This window comes from Lontra canadensis, unplaced genomic scaffold (genome assembly GCF_010015895.1).
Source record: "Lontra canadensis isolate GAN:19392208 unplaced genomic scaffold, GSC_riverotter_1.0 scaffold127, whole genome shotgun sequence".
In the NCBI taxonomy this organism is placed as follows: Eukaryota; Metazoa; Chordata; class Mammalia; order Carnivora; family Mustelidae; genus Lontra; species Lontra canadensis.
Window position 1 is genome coordinate 3,070,866 of NW_022631121.1, and position 16,563 is coordinate 3,087,428.

A 16,563-nucleotide genomic window follows, 5' to 3' on the forward strand; every position below is an offset into this window, starting at 1 on the left:
ATATCTGTTCAATAAGTTGTAGAATTGGAAAGTCAGAATTTGAGAGCCAGAACCACTGTAGGTTTAATTTATCACATCAAAGACATCTTATAAATAAATAATCACAAGTGATTAGTGATTTACCCAAAGTCATAAAGATAATTAGTGGGAGAAGAAAATTTGTTTCATTTTCCTGAGGTTTTTTTTTTTTTTTCAATTGTGCAATACTTCACTGTTTTCCTACATATTAAGAACCAGATTTTGAATGAATGTGAGGCCAAGCCAGATTTGTTCATTTTTCCTTAGTGCGATCAGGAGACTGGAATAAAGGCTTTCAGCAAGCAAACACAGCTACTAGACACATGATCAGAAAGCCTTACATTGCTTTTACCGTGATGTGGCATCAATGTCTGCCACACTTCTTTTTCTTGGATCCCAAAACAGATAACTTGAATGTCTCTTACTGGTAGCTTGCTGCAGACATTCGTATGAGTGATTTACATAGCATCCCCGGAAATGCATTCTCTCTGTTTGGATCTATCTTGGATGGCAGATCTCTCTTTTTCCTGGCCTGGCCTGAGAATGTGGTTGAACCCTATGAGTTTTTATTACTCCACTATCCTGAGACCCTGCCACCAGAGTTGGGAAAGGTCCATTGTGAACTATGTGCTATTCTACTCAACGCTTGAGATTTGAGGTGTCCTCTGGTGTGTGACAGTAAGTATTCAAAAAAGATTTAGAAGCCACCTAAGTCAAGTTGGAAACCACTGTGTTTACATTTTAATACTTATTGTATTTTGCCTCTTAGAGGGAAACATAGTAGTTCTTGATACCTATGTTTGGTGGGTACCCAAATCATAACTTTCGGGGAGGTGTAGGGAAATAACAGAGATCATTAAAAAATTAGTACAAGGTGTTCACAGCTAAATACCTCCAAAACATAATGCCTTCTGACACATTTGTCCCTGATTTTCTTCCCACTAGAAATGGGAAATTATGTAGACAGAAAACCCCTAATGTTTATTGTCGAGGAGGACAAAGAACAAACACTTTAACAAAATTTGGTTGGGCGCTGGGTCCTAGAATGTAAAGATTCTCCAAATCCTTGTCATTAAAGGAAGTCTTAGTTACTAGGAGAATGCCATAATTGGAAGGAAAACGAAAACACTGTTCTGAGAGAACTATTGATTCTTCACTTTCAGGCTATTCATTTGTTTAAGACTAAATGTGCAAGCTACGCCACAGAACACCAAATCACCTTGGACTTGCTGCCTCGGCAGTGGCACGACAGCTCATAGAGACAGGCTTGCATTTTTTCCTGAAGTATTCTATCTTCCTTTAGTGTCATTGAGCAAGGGCTGCTGAAGAGTCAGAAAAAATATTTATTGCTCTTCCATATGTCACTGCCCTCCTGCCAGTGACATGTGTACTCATCAGTCAAACGGAAACTACCCACCATGTTTGATTTACCGCAGTTGAAGGAAATCTGTTTGTGGGTTCCTATAACATAAACCATTTTGCTGGAGATTAATGCTCTGATTTGCATGTGGCTCATGGGAGTTATATCATTAGTTTTCATGATATATCAGGACTAAATGTAAGAAATGCAACTCTGTTTTTTCTCTGTGGGGTCCTGTTCTTTTTCTTTCCCCTCCCTAACCTTTTCATTAACTTTCCCCTTGTTGTTCGGTAAAACATTATTTACTTTCTGCCTTCTCAGGACTTGGTAGGAGATTAAGTGATTAAGTTTTAGCAGTATAGAAACTATGAATAGAGGTGCCTGGCTTGGCTCAGTCAAGGGAGCATGCGAATCTTGATCTTGTAATCGTGAATTCGAGCCCCATATTGAGTGTAGAGATTACTTAAATAAATAAACTTAAAAAAAAAAAGAAAGAAACTATAAACAAAGACCCTCTTTAGAACACCTGGAAAGTGACTCGATTAGCAACAAACTTCTGGTCTTGGCAGTGGACTTTTAACAAACATAGGATGGTGAACCTGTAGAAAAATAGAATTGACTTTTCTCACAGACCTCTATGTTCCATTTATATTCTATGAGAAGTGTGGAGTAGGAAGGTTTTCAGAGCTTTCAGGATTGCCTAGTTATAAGAAAATTATCTCACATGCTGTAATTCTACTGTATAAAATTCAAAATTTATCTGTATTGTGACATATTTGTGCTTTGAGTAAAAGCATTCTATGGATGCATAAATGAATCTACTTGGACTAGTCACACGTGGTTGCTACCCTGGTATCTGTGATGATGGCAAGATTAATGACTAAGAACCGCTCCATTTATTCAAGTGCAGTTGCAGAAGGTGGGAAACAATTTATTGAGATATTTCTTCCATATCCCAACATCTCCTAAAATGTCCTGAAGCATAGCAAATTCTCTTTGACTAGTGCTCCTACGAAGAATGTATTTTTCTAAGTAAAATAAGAAAGGATTTTATAGTAATACACAAAGCTGAATCTTTTGCATTTTTCAGACATTAGCCAGCATATTATAAACATTAGAGCGAGTTTAAAGTTAGGCAAGGTAGGGAACTTGAACTATGTCAATAACAGATAGTCTAAATACTGAAACATGAGTGGGGATATCAGTGATCTGTATGTCTAGAGTGGCCTAAGAATATTTCACTGCCTGACTTCACACAGACATATATTAAACTCACAGTTGAGACCAGAGCTAAAGTGCCATCATCATATGCCCAATGAGCCGCATGTTGTCTGTTAAGGCTCCTTAAATGTCACTCATGCTGACCAGACACAGGTTCTTCCCTGAATTTTTACTTCTTATATGTACTATCTTATTGAAGCTTGTTTTGAGGCCCCTTACTTGAAATGTCTGGTGACCAGTTAGGTCCTAGGGTATTCTGTAATTCTAGAATTTTCTGAGTCATCCTCAGTATGTTCTGTTGAGCCTCAGGCCATCAGAACTTGACTTATAACCAGTATATCTTTAGTCGCATGTGGACACCAAGCAGTATAATGGTAATTAAGTATTTGTTCTCTTGAGTGGGACACACAAGGAGTTTAGATTCCAGCTCCATATTTGTGTGATTTAAAAATAAAATATTCAGTCTTTTCATTTTCAGTTTCTTTTTAAAGTACAGTTAATAAAATGTGTGAAACAGCAAAGTGTTTGGCAGATAGAAATCACTAATCAACTTTAGCTATTACTGTCTTTATGAACAATATTTAACCTCCTGAAATTATCTGATGGCAGACCATAACTGCTGTTCAGGCTGCTTCTGAATGGTAGAATGCAACTGGGAAATGAGAGAATTGAGGATAAGATGTGGGGAATAATTACTTGGTGAATTAAAGTAGGTATTTTTTCAAACTTGTTGAGAGAACTCCACCTAGGCAAGGAAGGAAGCCTAGGGAACATCTCTGAAGAGGGAGGCATAGCATAGGACATAGTGTATGTGAACTGTACTACTCTGTGGTGGAAAAGGAGGTAAGCTAGAAAACATGATCTGAGCCGGCCACCATCCTGCTGGGAGACCTACCACTACTGTTGCTAGGAGGTTTAGTGGAATGTACAGTGGCATGTCGGTCTGTGTGTCTCAAGAGTGAGCACTGCTTTTTATTATTACCAGTATTATTGGGCTTCTCTGATGATAATTCTGCCAATAGTTCATTACAAATGAAAATGTTAATGCTACTTTTTTTTCCTTTAAAATTTTTTTTTCTTTTCTCTTGTTTTTTAAATTTAATTTTATTTTTTCAGTGTTCCAAGATTCATTGTTTGTGCACCACACCCAGTGCTCCATGCCATACGTGTCCTCCTTAATACCCACCACCAGGCTGACTCAACCTCCCACCCCCTGCCTTCTAAAACCCTCAATTTGTTTCTCAGAATCCAGTCTCTCATGGTTCATCTCCCCCTCCGATTTCCCCAAATTCACTTTTCCTTCCCTTCTCCTAATGTCCTCCATGTTACTCCTTTTGCTCCACAAGTAAGTGAAACCATATGATAATTGACTTTCTCTGCTTGACTTACTTCACTCAGCATAATCTCCTCCAGTGCTCCTTCTCAGTGGGAAATGCGTTCTTTCAAATTTTTCAATGTATGATGATGCATATGCATAATAACAATAAGAAAGATAATATTGATAAGAAATTTCTCTCAATTTTCTATTGGAAAAGTGAATGATTTTATATTAGCTAAGTTATTTATTTTGGAGTATATACAATAGGTTTTTAAAGCCTGTGTGTATGGGAGCATCTGGGTGCGACTCTTGGTTTCAGCTCACATCATGATCTCAGGGTCATGAAATCAAGCCCCATGTCCTCTGTCCCTCCGCCACTTGTGCTCTCTCGTGCATGTGCACTCTGGTCTTAAAAAAAAAGAAAAAAAAAAAAGCTTTCTATATCCATTACCTTTTCAGTCATGGTAGTTATGGAGTCACAGAATATGTATTTCATTTATGGTGGCAACACATAGAGGAGTTTCATGCAATCTTACTTTATTCTGTTTATTTTGCTTTCCTGCTCTCATTATACTTTCTTCACAGTTGTGAAACAAATATTTGCACAATGGTGATAGTTTGTCACCTTCTTGTAGACATTTTACTGAGAAACAAAAAAATGCCCCTGGAAAAATTGTAGAAAAGCATAATAAGCATTTTAATATAAACAGCAGGAATTCCTTTTGACTACACAATCCTTCTTATAAGAACTTCAGTCGAGTAATTTAAATATAAATGGAAATGAACCTTTAGCCCAAATTTTATGTGATTAAGACTGTAATCTTCAAGTAAGCTCTATGTCTCAGGTCTACTTTCTAAGTTACACCTACATAAACATACACAATCATACAATACTTGGGGATTATATTTTCTTTTATCATCTTTCATTGCTTTTTGGGGAGATTATCTTCTTCTGTTTTTGAGAGAGTAAACTATTAGGACAAAAATGGAATCTTAGAACTAAACCACATCATTGATCATGAATAAAAGACTTAGCCATTCCAATTCTAAAGGCTTTAATTTGATCTCTTTCTCTGTTTCACTAACTTTAGTGTTCAGAGTTTCTCATGATTCCAAGGATATGTTTAAAGCCCTGTAAATCATAATCCAGCTCTCTCATAGCTTCTGACTGCATTTGGGTATTCCATTTAGAATACTGTACCATGCTCCTTAGGGGGATTGTGTAGAAGAGAGTAGAGATGGACTGGGTCATGCCCTTCCTTACCATTTGAACAACAGCTCAGAAGGAAACCTACCACTACTATTGCTAGGAGTTCTGGTGGAATGAACGTGGTAGGTTCGTGTACCTAGAGATAGTATGTTAGCAGTGCCATCTTTGGAGTAGAAAGGATATAGCAGCAGCTCATTTTACATAGCCCCAATCTAAACCCATATTCACGCAGCTACTTATGTAGCACTATATCTATGAAGGGAAGGAAGTTCCTTACTTCATAAGCCACTTCCCTTTTAGATTTTCTTCTGAACACATTGGCTCTCTTCACACCATTAGGAAGTTCTTGTTAAAAAAAATAAAATGAATTTTCCACCTCTGACTTGTGACTTAGACAATTTAAAATGTTGCAGCAAACTTTTAGTTGTCAAACTAAGTCATTAAGATGTAATGTACAGCATGGTGACTGTAGTTAATAATACTATATTGAATATTTAAAAGTTGCCCAGAGAGTTGATCTTAAAATTTCTCATCACAAGAAAAAAATTTTCTATACTTGCTCTAGTGATCATTTCTCAGTATGTACAAATATTGAATCATTAAAAACTGTACACCTGAGACTAATACAATTTACATGTCCATTATACCTCAATTTTTAAAAAACCATAATAAAAGCAAGATAAGCATATAAAAATAAAATGATGTAAATATTTTTCAGTTAATCTTTCTTGGCTCTGGGTAGAATTTCTTTCAGACCAATTAAGGTAAATGGATATCTCTTTCAAATATCTTCATGAAAGGATTTGTTCTCTTTTCTGGGTCTCAGGAAGATTCTGGGAGGAATTGAACTTAATATATTTTCTTCAAGTCTCCTCATTATTGCTTGTTCCTTCTTTTATTGGACTCCAACATTTGATTTTAGGCCCTTCTTTGATTTCTCATTTCCCTCATTTCACACTTATGTTGACTCCTAGCCAGGTCTTAAAGGCTTCTTTCTTTAATTATTTCCAGAATCTATGCTTTTTACCCATCATCGTTAATAGATTCACTGTCAGGCCTTGTCTCTGGCCACTTATCTCCCTTACACTAGCCTCACCAAAGTGAGTTTACAGCTTTAACCCATAGTAAAGATTGTGGTAAAAACTAAATTTGCTGCACATCAGGCTTAATGTAAATCTATTCAAACTTTTCTGTGTACTGCCTTTGTATGAAGGTAATTTATGCTCTCTTCCAGTGCTATCCATCCATTGATCAATGTATCCACCAAAAAAAAAGAGAATCTTGTTATAATCATTATATTTCCCCTGTTATACCCAACACTCATTCTCTCTCTCTCTCTCTCTCTCTCTCTCTCTCTCATAGTCTAAAAGTTTATATAACATGAATTTGGGATGAATAACTCTTCCTCTTTGATCTGCAGAACCTGTTATTGAGTGTGCTTTGAATTGATATTTCTTGATAGTACTTTTAACAATCCGAAAGTGAAAAAGATTTTTCTCATGATAGTCAGTGCCTTATCTTCCCGAATTGAAAGAATCGACTTCTCTGTGAGAAGCCAATGACATTTGGACCAATTTCTTATCAGATTCTAGGATTAACTCTTACAAGTAGATTTGTTTCTCCGTGAATAAAACAAGTAAGAATGTGCTATTCAGTCTCTCAGCTTTCAGTTTTATGGGCCTACTGGGCAATTATTAATGGATTAGGAGAAGGTAAGCTAAATAAAACAAACTTCTCCGTTTTTACCAAGTACTTCTCTGTAGAGATAGCAAGGACCTTCACAGCACTCCAGACGTGAGTAAAGAAGCTGAAGGACTAAAGGGGGCAGGATGATACAAGGGAAGTAAATCTTTTTCAAATGCACAAGAAAGTTAAAGGGCTGAAGAATAAAAAGGAATCAAAACGGAGAAGGAAGGGGCAAACAGAAGAAGATAAAATTTCCAATTACATTATTAAAGGTGAACTGATACATTTCACATGGGAAATTTTAAATATGTTCCATTAATTTAGGAGAGCAATAAAATTCTGTCTCCATGTATTGTGATCATAAACAAACTCTAAATTTCCAACAGTTAGAATCTCCCTTTCACATGAGAAAAACTTATCTTACATTATTCATCAAGAAAATATCTCACAGGAAGTACCCATTGATATACAAAGAACCAAGGCATTTAAAATATATAAATTCTATATATCCGGGTTAGGTACAGTGCGGGGAGCAAGATGTTTAATCTGACAATGCAGTCTGTGGACTAATTGATAATGATGCTAGAATTCTAGGAATGTAGGAAAGTCCTGAGCAAAGACAAGGGAGAGAAAGCTTCCTCACCAGTGTGGAAAAGTTGTTCGGGGTCTTTGGGGAATGACAATCCCGGCTTTATTATGTGATGCTTAGGGGTCCCATGTGCTCCTCCTGTAGTACCTCCCGGGGACACTGGGTCCAAACTCTAAGCTACAGCCAGGTTCCTCCTCTTGGGAGCAGCTTAAAACAGCTATCAAGTTCAGAGAGAGAAAAGGACGTTAAAGTTGGTCCCCAAAGAGAGGTGATTGTAGCAGCCATGGTGGAAATATTAGCAGCTGATTTAAGCGGCTTCAGTGGTTACATTGGAAAAGGTATAACAGCCTCTAGAAAAAAAAAAAAAAAAAAAAACCACCCATGGGTATCAGATTTAAAATGCACATCTTGGGGTGCCTGGTTGGCTCAGTTGGTTTAGCATCTGCTTTTGGCTCAGGTCATGATTCCAGGGTCCTGAGATGAAGCCCCTCAGCAGGGAGTCTGCTTCTCCCTTTCCCTCTGCTGCTGCCCCTGCTTGTGCTCTCTTTCTGAGTCTCTCTCAAATAAATAAATAAATAAAAATCTTAAAATAAATAAGTAAATGCACATCTCTGGGCACCGGGTGGCTCGGTTGGTTGAGCGTCTGACTCTTGGTTTTGGCTCAGGTCATGATTTCAGGGTTGTGAGATGGTGCCCCGTGTGGAGCTCTACACTCGGCACAGAGTCTACTTGAGATTTTCTCTTTTCCTCTGCTACCCCCCCAACATGCTCTTGTCTCTCTCTCTCTAAGATAAATAAATAGATCTTTAAATATACATATTTTTTTCTTTAAATATATATTTAATATTTTTATTTTATATTTTAATAATATAAATATATACAATTATATAAGTAATAAATTATATAATTTTATATTTTAAATATATTTTTCTTTAAATATAGGTTATATGTAATATATATTTATAAACAATAAAAATGTGTCATACACACACAAACACAGATACATGTGAAGATAGATACTCTCCTTTTTCTTCTCTTTTACTCTTGTAAAACTGAATACAGAAGACTTAAGAAGAAATAACAGGGACTTAATTTATGCTTGTGCTTGAAATACTTGTAACAAGGGGAAAAAATAAAACTCTGGTTGTGGAGGTCAGACAACAGAAGAATAAGAAACAAATGATGAGAGCCATGTGATGGGCTTAGCTTACTCTCTTCAGAGGGTTTCCAGGCCTTGGTACCATTTTGGGGCTGGAGACCTAGGCAGAATCCAGTGGACTTGGTAATCTGAGGGTCTTGGGAGACTGAGGTGACTAGAGTTTGGAGTATAGAGCATCAGAGGGGCAAGAACTTGTTTGAGCAAGAACTCCAAAGATCTGCAAAGGATCACACTAAAGTAACAACCTGAGCACTGAACAGCACATGCATGTGAGGAAAGTACCCAAGATAGCAAAAGGAAAACCTAAAAGAATTAGAGGTGAAAGTGCTGGATATACGCTCAGTGCTGGGTGTGGTGCCTCTTCCCATCAGTCAGACTGGAAAACCTTGTGATTAATATGGCATTAGGTAGAATAGACAGGAAAGTCTTAGTAGGGAGGAATGATAGGCCCTATATTGAGTACTAATCTCCTCCTGCCCAACTAGTCTTAAAGAAAGATTTGAAAGGATCAAACTTAATGGTTTGATCCCAGAAGAAAATTGAAGACTATTTCAGGAATCCAAGAATATCCAGCTCCCAGCAAGGCAAGAATCACAGTGCCTATAATTAAATCAAAATTTACCAGGTATGTAAATAGGCAGAAAAATAAGACCCACGAGGAGGAGATAAAACTGACCTAGAACCAACAGATATTTACCCCATTTGTATCTACATGTATGTCCTTATTAGATGGTCTTCTAGATGCTGTTCTCTACGTTTAGCAGTATACAAATGTGCTAGCGGTAACCAAATATAGTGGGTCTTAGTTATCTGAGTATTCATCAAAAGAGTCCCCTCTTTGGTTGTATTATAGGAAAATGAGAATGAGTGCAGCAGTAAAAATGTCTGCTAATAAATAAAGAATTATGCATATATGGCCTTTACTTTGTTGAATATATTTCTTCTATATTCAACTTGTTAAGTGATCTTTTTTAATCATAAATGGACGTTGAATTTTGTCAAATGCTTTTTTGACCTATGTTAAGAAGATGTGATTTTTTATCTTTCATTTATTATTGTGATGTATGACATTTATTGATTTGTATATATTGGAGCATTTTCACTTCCTCTGGATCAATCCCACATGATCATGGTGTATGTTTTTCAAAATGTGCTGCCGAATTTGATTTGCTAGTATTTCATTGAGAACCTTGACATCTATGTTCATCAGGGATAAAGGCCTGTAGGGTTTTTTCCTTGGTATAATGTCCTTATCTGGCTTTGGTATCAGGGTAATGCTGACCTTATGAAAATGAGTTTGGGAATGTTCCTTCCTCATCAGTTTCTTGGAAGAGTTTGGTAGAAGATGGACAGTACTAATCACTTAGTAATACATGCATCTATCAAATCATTATGTCATATACCTTAAACTTATACAGTGTTTTCTGTCAATTCTATGTCAGTAAAACAGGAAAAAAGAAGAGTTACATGATTAGCTCTCCCCAACCTCCCAAACCCTTCCCTGCTTAACACTCGTGTCTGTTCTGTTGGTCTTGCCTGATTGTCACAAGCTGCAAAGAGAATTGAAACCACAACTCAAAACAATTGCAAAAGCCCTTCAGAAATGAATGACTTGACTAATAAAGGATCAATAGACTACATCTGAAATAAAGATAAAGCCCTCAGAGAGTTCTTAGAAATAATCCTCTTTAAAAGCTTTAACTTTAAAAGCCATCTAAAGTTGAAAGTGAGGTGGAAGATGTCTTATTACATTATATAATTCTATTGAAATTGCTTAGCAAAAAGAAAATTTGGACTTGGTTCATTCTTGGTTTTTCAAAGAAGTATGCCAGAATTGCAACCAAATTCTAAGTGTTATTTATAAAATCAAATAGACATATTTTACTCATTTTTAGTTACTATGAAGTCTAAATTAGAGGCTTTTTTTCTTAGCTTCCCAGTATTTGTATTTTAATTTTGGTCTTGTTTTATTTATTTTTTGTTAAGATTTCATTTATTTGAGAGAGAGAATGACAGAGAGTACTAGCAGAAGGCAGGGAGGAGAAGAGGGAGAGGGAAAAGCAGATGCCCCACAGATCATGGAGCCCAATGCAGGACTCTATCCCAGGACCCTGAGATTATGACCTAAACTGAAGTCAGGCACTTAGCAGACTGAGCCACCTAGATACTCCTTAGGCCTTGTTTCAAATGGCAATTGAGAAAGAATTAGTATCTAAAATTACCTGGGGGAGAAGTAAGAGCATGGTTGTGAATTCACTTCCCTGAGAAGGTATGACGGCTTTCTATTTTTCATTCTTCCAGAGGTGAAGTCAAATGAAGCTGACAGTACTACCAATTGTACTGATTTTTGTAGTAACAGCCAGAAGGAAAGATGGGCCTATCTGCCATGAGAAGTGGCTTAAGAAGTGCTAGTACCCTTGCCAATTTTGTTTTTCTAAATATTCAGACTTCAGTGTTTATGGTAATCTATTAAAAATTCGACTCTGCTAATTTCAGATTTTCTCTTCATTAATTTGTTCCTTTGGTATTAGGTTTGTTTTATTGACTTTTTTCACCTCAGGTTAGTAGCTTGGTTAACTATTTTTCTCTCTCTTCAGAATTTTTTTCTTATTTACCAATATAAGGATATGAACTTCCCAGTGAGTTTCAGTTGCTACATCCAAAAGTTTTGGATATATGCAGTTTGGGTTGTCATTTAGTTCTAAATCATCTCAAATTTCCATTATGGATTCTTAGGAGTCGTTTAGAAGGATGTTATCACATCTCTAGGTTCATTGTTTTTGGTCCATTTTGATTGTTGATTTCTATTGTGCAATATACTTTTTCTGGACTGCTGAGTTCTGCTGTAGTTGAGCACTTACTGTATTTTTTATAAAAATATACACAATTGAGAAGAATATGTGTGATTTGATTGTCATGTGTGTGATTTGTCATTCTGTAACTATGTGTGTAGTCAAGCTTGTAAATGTTCTGATTCAAGTTTTTAAACTTGTTTTTTTGTGCCCCTGACCTTATGAGTTCTGATAGTCATTTTAATGTTTCCCACAATTATTGTGAATTTACTAAATTGTCTGTGCAATTTTATGAGTTGATGCTTAACACATTTAAAAATGATTTTGTTTAGTGAATAAAATTTCTGTCTTATTTTCTAGATAAACCACTCCATTTGTCAGTGAGCAATGATATTCCACATCATACTGATGATTTGTTTTACCTAATATCTACATTTTTTAAATTTTTAATTGTTTTGGTGTGTATTTTCCTCTTCCCTTATATTCAGCCTACCAAAGTTGTTTTCCTGTGTTTGTTTTAAATCCATTATGAGGATTTAAGGGGATATTTTGAGACTTTCATATCACCTAGGCTTTTAATTTTGTCAACTTCTGTTATTTCCTTCTCTGGAGCAGTGTGCTTTCTAGATCCCCTTCTTCTTCCCTTTTTGGCTTTATTGAATTTGCTTCTTTTCATCTTCTGTTTTCAAATGGCTAATTTTCCATTCTGTTCTAATTTTCTAATATTCTCATTTTTATTCTGCAGATGACTCTTAAATTTTCAAATATTTAAATTCTGACAATTTTCTTTAAAAAAAAAGATTTTATTTATTTGAGAGAGAGAGAGAGCAGAGAGAGGAAAGAGGGTCAGAGGAGAAGCAGAATCCCTGCTGAGCAGGAAGCCGGACTTGGTACTTGATCCCGAGACTCGATCTCGGGACTCCAAGAGCATGACCTGAGCTGAAGGCAGTCCCTCAGCCAACTGTGCCACACAGGTGCCCCTAAATTCTTATAATTTTCTAATGTGTAATTATAACTCTCCAGCAAAAAGACAGTCAACATGGTTTTATTACTGTCTACCCTTTCCTCTTGGCTTTTCAAAATCTAATGCTGCTGCTACTCAGTATTTTATTTTATTTAAGATTTTATTTATTTATTTGACAGAGAGCTAGAGAGAGAGCACAAGTAAGCAGAGCGGCAGGCAGAGGGAGAGAGAGAAACAGGCTCTCTCCTAAGCAGGGAGACTGAGGCGGGGCTCGATCCCAGAACCCTGAGACCATGACCTGAGCTGAAGGCAGCCGCTTAACCAACTGAGCCACCCAGGCGCCCCTACTCAGTATTTTAGTTACAGATTTTTATAAGCTTGATAAATACTTAAATTTCACAGTGAGTTTCCTGAATTTTGTTTTGCTCTGTTTACCATTGCTTCTTGTGTCCTGTTATTCGTTCAAGTTTTTTGTTGTTACTGTTGGAACACATCTTTTACTAGCTCTTTCAGAAAATGTTCTTGAGTGGTAGTATGTTTGAGTTCTGGTATGCATAAAAATATTTTTATTTCTCTCATTCTTTAATGAGAGGTACAACTGTATATTCAAAATTGTTTCTTTTATCTCTTCTGATCTTCAGCTGTCTTCACAGACTTTTTATTTGTAATGTTTTTGACTAGAAGCCTACTGCCAATTTTTAAAATATAAGTAATTTGGCTTTTCCCTCTATCCTTGGTCTGAAATTATACTCATTATGTGCCCAGGAATGGTTTTCTTAATTTTGCTTTGCACTATAGTTTTTGGCCATTTCAATCTAGACTATTATGAATATTTTCAGTTTGGAGAAATTCCTAAGCAGTGTATTTTCTCTCAGTTATTTCTGTGGCTTTTTGAAAGTCCTTTTTTATGGATATTGAAAATTCTGGACTTACTGTGCAACCCACTTAACATTTTCTCATACTTTTTAGAATGTTATCACTTATTCTATATTTTGAGAGGACTCTTAATCTCATTTTTCAGAGTTTAAATACTATATTTAATAATAATGAAAAAATGTCATTTCTGCATATATTCATTATATATTAATACATACTGTTATTTAAATATCCTTGCATATGGGTGGAGCCATTCGACTCACTCTGGACTTTATATTGGGCTACATTTCTAGGCCTGTACTCTTCATTTTTCCTTATCCTTCTGCATGCTCTTTTTCTTAATCAGCCATCCAGACACACAGCCACTAGATGATTGGAAACTGGATTCCTGAGTCATCATTTGAAGGAGAGTCTTCTGACCAGGAATGTCTACATTGGACTTTACATGAATGAGAAATAAACATCGACTGGGTAAGTTATTGAGATTTGGGAGTTATTTCCTGAAGCACATGGTGTTCTTTGGTGCAGATAATATACCGCAATAGGTAGTTTAATGCTAACATATGACAATATTAGATAAAATTAAAAATCTAACATAATCTTATTTGCATTTTTTCTTCTTACCCCATGGTTTCAGGCTTTACTGTCTTACAAGAATGGTGTAAAGTTTGCTTACTTGCTTGTGCCTTTACTGTAATTATCACTATATAATTCAACACCAAACACAATTCATTACTCATTATAAGCTTTCCATAGCTGCTTTAAAAATGAAGTAAGGGTATTCTGTATCTTAGGAATAGACTTTTAAGCTTCTGTAAAATCAATATTTCAAGTAAATTTATTCCATTTGAGAATTTGAGTTCTTGCCATATGTACATTTTGTAGCCTTCTTAGAGATTATTTTACAAACTGGTGTATTTGTGTGTGTTTTTGAACTTAAATGCATTCTTATTTTAGACAACCTCTGGGACATGGTTTTTTTTCTTAAAAACGATACAGATGTAGTGAAAAGAAGGGCCATCTGTACCCTAACGTTTATAGCAGCAATGGCCACGGTCGCCAAACTGTGGAAAGAACCAAGATGCCCTTCAACGGACGAATGGATAAGGAAGATGTGGTCCATATACACTATGGAGTATTATGCCTCCATCAGAAAGGATGAATACCCAACTTTTGTAGAAACATGGACGGGACTGGAAGAGATGATGCTGAGTGAAACAAGTCAAGCAGAGAGAGTCAATTATCATATGGTTTCACTTATTTGTGGAGCATAACAAATAGCATGGAGGACAAGGGGAGATGGAGAGGAGAAGGGAGTTGAGGGAAATTGGAAGGGGAGGTGAACCATGAGAGACTATGGACTCTGAAAAACAATCTGAGGGATTTGAAGGGGCAGGGGGTGGGAGGTTGGGAGAACCAGGTGGTGAGTATTGGAGAGGGCATGGATTGCATGGAGCACTGGGTGTGGTGCAAAAACAATGAATACTGTTATGCTGAAAATAAATAAAATTAAAAAAAAAAAGCAGAAACCACTAGAAAAAAAAAAAGCAATGCCTCCACTCCAGATAAATCAAGGTCAAAATAAATGAAGAGCTCAAGATGGCATCAGTTCCATTCGTCTAAGTCCTGTTGTCATGTGGATGAAGAGCAGCAGTCAGCGATGACAACAGGTGATACATCCAAAGTCAGAGCCAAATTCATTAACATTTTTCCATTTCCACACCATCCTTAAAGAAAATCCTGTGTGGGGTCCTGCCATCCTCAGAATAACCCTGCAGAGCAACCATGCCCTCTCGGTCCATGTTTTCATCAGGAAAGAACTGGTAGTTTTTGCAGTTAGCAAGGATGTGCTTGATGTGCTTTGTAGCCCCTGTCATAAAAGGTTTTACTCTTTCTGGCTGCTGTTCTTCAAGTTTGCCTTTGACTGATTTGATGTAATCTTTGACGTGCTTCTTGTAGGCTTCTTTGGTGCAGCTGGTTTCTGTAAGTGATGGTTTAGGACAGTATCACCACCAGTAGTGACTGGGCTTTCTGTACCCTCACCCTCAGGGCCTCCTGTGGAGGTGTTTCCACCAATGAGTGAGTCATCAGTGTTGCCCTCTGTCCTCCTGACCATCCTCCCCTCCACCTCCTGGCACAGCCCCTGTGTCATCTCCCAGATCTTGTAGATGGTGGACAACATCTCATCCTAGCGGATGAGGTCCCAGGAGGTGATCATGGTGGTGGCTGGAGAAAAAGGGTGATGGTGCTAACTTAGCAGAGCTGGGAGCTCTGAGCAGACGTGGTGCAGCATTCAGGGGGTGGATAGGGAGGAGTGGGCAGAAAAAAGCTACAACCAGGTGTATTTGATTAACTCTCATCTCTTGAATTGTCCATTATATGGAATTTCACTGTTCCATAATTTAGAGAGTTCAAGGTGATAAAATATTTTTAATAAATACTTAGTATTTACCAAACTACACTTAGTTTAATTTATACTCAGTAGGTTGTAAAATATAAATAGAGCAAAGTTTATAACATAAAATATGCTAAGTACAATGATGGATACCAAGGAAATGGTAATGACATGTACCATGGTAATGGATTATGATGATAGGATAGATTTGGGTCTCCTAGGGCAGTGTGGTAGCTGCTGAATCTCAGTGGTGATCCAGTGTTTATTTCTCACTGAAAGTATGTATCTGAAATAGGGCAAGGAGGAACCCAGTGCCACATGGTTACTAAGAGACCCAGGCTTGGAAAGAGGCACGAAATTGTCATAATGCTGACTCACCTGGTCTTCTGGGGTTGCCACAGCAGGAAAAGAGAGAGCTGGGAGGCCAGACAGGGTGTTTTTCACTCTTTCTCTCACTAAGTTACTCATGTCACTTCGGTTTGCATTTGACTGGCTGGAGTTCTTCCTACAGCCGTGCCCATCCCAAGATGGCTACAAAGTCAGCCTTCCATGAGTCAGGGGAGAGGGGAACCAGTTATGGATGGGCACCAGTAATGTGTCCAAAATAGCTACCATTTACTGAAAGTACAATATGTATACTATTACATCTAACTTTCAGAGGTACCTTATGTGGTTCTTACTTTTAATTTGCCATTTTACAGGTAAGGAAACTGAACCCTACAGATGTTAAATAACTCACCCAAAGTTTGAGTTAATAAGTGAGTTCAAGATCCAGAACTTGAAACCATGTCTGTATTAGTAGAAGGACCATACTCTTATTCACTACAGAATTTCACCTCTTCATGATAAATATTCACCACTTATATTAGTATTGTTCTGACTGATAGATTTCCCAATTATCAGGAACATTGAAGGAAGATTGAAGTGACAAGGCTGACTCCTTATCTTTACCCCTTTCCAGGCCTCATGGTTGGG

At 37.0% G+C, this 16,563-nt stretch overlaps 1 pseudogene; it reads right to left on the minus strand.

Annotated features, from left to right (window-relative positions):
• Positions 1–14,818: 14,818 nt before the first annotated feature.
• Positions 14,819–15,411, minus strand: LOC116857861 (annotated as a pseudogene).
• Between the last annotated feature and the right edge of the window lie 1,152 nt (positions 15,412–16,563).